A 4,640-nucleotide genomic window follows, 5' to 3' on the forward strand; every position below is an offset into this window, starting at 1 on the left:
ACCCCCTCATGAACCCCTGATCATTTATAAATTACTATTTTGTCATATCTTGCTCTGTCCCACATCTCCCTTCCCCCACTTTTCTGTTGTCCGTCCCCCAGGGAAGAGGTCACATGTAGATCCTTCAAATAGGTTCCCTCTTTCCAACCCACCCTCCCTCTACCCTCCCAGTATCGCCACTCACACCACTGGTCCTGAGGGGATCATCCGCCCTGGCTTCCCTGTGTTTCCAGTTTCCATCTGTACCAGTGTACATCCTCTGGTCTAGTCAGGCTCTCAAAGTAGGATTCAGATCATGACAGTGGGAGGGCGGGGGAGGAAGCATTTAGGAACTAGAGGAAAGTTATATTTTTCATCGTTGCTACATCGCACCCTGACTGTCTCATCTCCTCCCTAAGACCCTTCTGTAAGGGGATGTCCAGTGGCCGACAAATGGGCTTTGGTTCTCCACTCCACATTCCCCACTCATTCACTATGGTAAGATTTTTTGTTCTGATGATGCCGGATACCTGATCCCTTGACACCTTGTGATCACACAGGCTGGTGTGCTTCTTCCATGTGTACCACCTTCATTTGCACGGCCCTCACGGTCTTCGGACACAGGCAAGAAGGACCGGGATGAGGAAAGTGACAAGTCAATCTTCTTGATGCCATCGCGAACCCCACTTAGGCTGAGGTGCTAGATTCTTGGCCACCATTCGCCATCTCCCCACAATAACCAATTTCTGCCTCACACTTTCTGCCAACGGACAGGACACCTGGCATCCACAGTTGGTCCTCTTCCTCCCTGGGCCTTTGTGAGGCTTGATAACCCCAGTCAGGGCATCTCTGATCATGCCCATTAGCCAGATGGAGAAACTGAAGCTCCCAGAGGGCAGGGACACAGCAGAGCCAACCTGCCAGAAAAGGTATATGTCCCCATAGTTGACTGTGAGCTTCAAGACTCCATGTCTTCACCTGCATACGAAGAAGAAACACATATACAACGATAAAAGAAGAAAGACAGGGATGGTCACAGAGGGATAGGAACTGGCCCCCGTTGAGGACGGCTGACCTCACCAGCACTACAAGCATATCCCGGTTCAGCCGCTGCTAGAGACACCTGCTGCTGTGGTGTTGGGCGCTGTTGAGTTGGTCCGCATTCCTAGCGACCCTCCACACAGAGAACGAAACACTGCCCAGTCCTGCGCCCCCGTCACGACAGCTCCATGGCGGCAGCCGCTGTGTCTGCCCATCTTGTCCAGGGCCTTCCTCTTGCTCAACTTGACCAAGCATGACGGTCTTCTCCAGGGACTGGTCTCTCCTAACCACGTGTCCAAAGGATGTGCAACGAAGTCTCACCATTCTTGCTCCCAAGTTGCATTCTGGCTGCAAACGCATCAAGTCTCGGGTCTTCCAGAGAAATACCTAGCTGGGAACAAATGCTTTGGGCCTGACCAGCTGCGGGTGCCACGTCCCCAATTTGGCCTGAGGGTGATGATAAGCCCCAATTTAAGCTTGAAAACTCCTTGAGTAATGACTCCGGAATTGTCTGCAAACTGTGGTCCCCCAAACTCATCCCTGACCATGCCCCTCGCCTGCTTACAAACTTCCCCATGACTCTCTCTGGCCGAACCTGGGCTTGCCGCTATCCTCTGTCGCCTGGGCCTCACTAGCCTCCTCAATGTTGACAGTTCCCCCAAGTGCCTGTAAGTATTGCCATGCTGCTTGGCATCCCCTTTCCCATGATTCCATGTGCTCTTTTTTACCTCTGTGGCTTTGCACTCCTGTGTGCAGCAGGATCCCTTTGTGTAAAACACCTTCCTATGCTTGCCTACCTGTCCAGCTCCTGTTCGTCCTGCAAGACCCAGCCTAAGTGGCATCCCCTCTGTGCAGCCTGCCCTGGTCCAGCACATCTGGCCTCCCCCGCGCCCTCGTCTCCCTCCACTGTAACCCTGCCACCGAGTCTACTCTGACTCAGAGCCATCCTATCGGGAAGAGTGGACCTGCCCATGTGGGTTTCCAAGACTTTAAATTGTCCCAGAAATAGAAGGCCTCATCTTTCTCCCACAGAGCAACTGGGGGTTTGAACCACTGACCTTGTGGTTAGCAGCTCAGTGCTTAGCCCACCAGGGGTCCTTCAGCTCAGAACACAGGTTACTGTGTATATTTTGAGTATCTTGTGGCCTGTGTCTTTCCTTGACAGCAGGAACTGTGGATTACTCATGACTCAGCTCTAGGTACACAGAGGTGCTCATTAATTACATTAGCCATTGAGTAAACTGATATGAAAGAAAGAATGAGTGAAAGAAAGAAAGAGAAAAACACCCCATAGCTCTTTCTCAGTCTGCATGGGTTTTGGGACAGCATGAGCCCTCTCTGTGTCTCAGTTTCCCTAACTAGAAGATGGCAAGAACCAGATGGCTTTTGACGCCACAATCTCTCTCTCAACCACAAGCTGTGACAAGTTAGGGGCCCAAGGGATGACATCGATTCACTTGGAGCTAGTTCTGCTGTAGAGGAAATTGGGACACAGAAAATCGAGCAACCTTAGGGTCACATAGCAGCCAATGGTCAGCGTTTCATGCCTTCATCATCCAGTTCCCTCTAGAGCAGCGGTTCTCAACCTGTGGGCCGTGACCCCTCTGGGGGTCGAATGACCCTTTCACAGAGGTCACCCGATTCATAACAGTTGCAAAATTACAGTTATGAAGTAACAACAAAAATAATGTTATGGTTGGGGGTCGCCACCACACGAGGAACTGGATGAAAGGGTTGCCGCATGAGGAAGGTTGAGAACCACTAGTCTAGGGTCACCATAGCCTGCCGTTCAGATGGAGCCCCCACTTCTCGGAGGCCCTATGCCAGCCCCATGCCAGGAGAAAGCACCCCATGCAGAGAAAGCAGCCACGTACAAAGGTCTAGGGGTACCTGGTGTGCTGAAGGGATGGAAGCTCACCTGGCTGGAATGGAAGCTCACCATGGGGAGAGAGAGGCAGGGAGGTCCCAGAACAGTGGGGTCAGACTGTGGAGGCCTGTAGGCTGGGAAGAACCTTGGCGTTAACCCAACATGAAATGGGGGGCCACTGCAGGGTCTTGAGTGGAGGAGTGGAAGGATCTGACTTGGAGCTTAGAGGGCGCCCTCTGGCGGCTGTGTGGGGCACAGCCTGGGGACGGGACCCACGGAGGAGGTGGGGACAGCAAAATGCTGGTGGCTTAGATCAGGTGGTAGCAGCAGAGGTCGTGAGCAAAGGTCAAGTTGTGGAGATATTTTCAAGCGAAGGGCACCAAGACGTCCCCACAGACTGGAGGTAGAGTCTGAGGCAGAGAGAGAAGAGTCAAAGATGACTTTAAGTTGGGGGTTAAATGGATTGGTGGCATTGCCATGCAGTGTGATGAGGAGACAGATGGTGGGATGTGAGGAGCGTCGGGGGGGGGGGGGGGTTCGGGGAGGCATGGATCTGAAATCCAGGAGTGAGGCCCGGGATGGAGATCAGATGTGGCTGTTGTAAGCACTGGGTTGGTGCACACGGTGAAGGAGATGGTGGCTAGGAAGCACAGGCCGCATTTAGGAAGCCCTTCCAGAATGGAGGCTCAACAGCTGGTGATGTGGCGGTTGGCACCAGGACATGAAATCTTGGGGCTAATCTGTGAAGGGCAGGCAAGCTCCTGGAAGGACTTGGACAAAGACACAGAGATATGAGTCAGGTCCCTTACTGCCCTAGATCTGGCCCCCAGCCAGGACACTAGGGCACCTCCTGACTGCTACCTGAATGAATATGTGGAGCCTTGATGGGAAAGGTATTTTGCAAACCGTATGCGCTTCACAAAGACTGTTCTCCACCCTGCTGTGGTGAGTAGTGACTGGGGTCTTCAAAGCTTTTGCATGTACATCCAAGACGCAACTCTTGGTCTCTCCAGGGCTGAAGAAAGGAAGCTCAAAGAACAGAAAAGATGCGTGAGAGCTCTAAGCCCAAATGGACTAGTGGACCGTGCAAACCTCAGCCCCCAGGACCCGGGAACCCAGAGACCCAGGTGGCACCTGGTTATCACCACCAGTGGCTCGGAAAGCAAGCACAATAAGAAGGTCCTGGATGGAGTGGAAGACTGACGTGGAACGAAACTGAGAGTTGTGCTTTAAAAGACCAGGTTGCTGGTCTGATAGAGATGGTGGACACAGCCCCGAGACCATGGCCCTTTAGTAACTTTCCGACCTGAAGCGGCGCGGCTCAACTTGCAGGCTAACAACAGACTGGCGTGAAGGTGGACAATGACCCCGGGGTGGTGCGCAGTCCTTAGGACAGCTCGAGATGAAGAGGGCAGCATTTGTGCAGGGAGAAAGCTCGGGACACAGGAAGGGTGGATGACGCAGGGACACAAGGAGGAATCAAGAAGTGTGCTATTCCCTGGTGGGGATTTCAATCCATGAGAGTCAGAGCAAAAGGCATGGGCATTGTTGAATGGAAATTCAAGTTCATTGTTTGTTTTTTAAATAAAAATATGGGCTTCGGAGATGAGCACCTCAGACCTCCCCCCTGGGGCAGCTGGCTGGTGACTTTGAACTGCTGGCCTTGAGGATCCCAGCCCAACCTGTACCCATTTCACCACCAGGGCTCCTGTGAAGGCCTTGTCTTCAGATAAAGAATTCCTGGGGAAAGTGT

This window comes from Tenrec ecaudatus, chromosome 12 (genome assembly GCF_050624435.1).
Source record: "Tenrec ecaudatus isolate mTenEca1 chromosome 12, mTenEca1.hap1, whole genome shotgun sequence".
Classification (NCBI taxonomy): domain Eukaryota; kingdom Metazoa; phylum Chordata; class Mammalia; order Afrosoricida; family Tenrecidae; genus Tenrec; species Tenrec ecaudatus.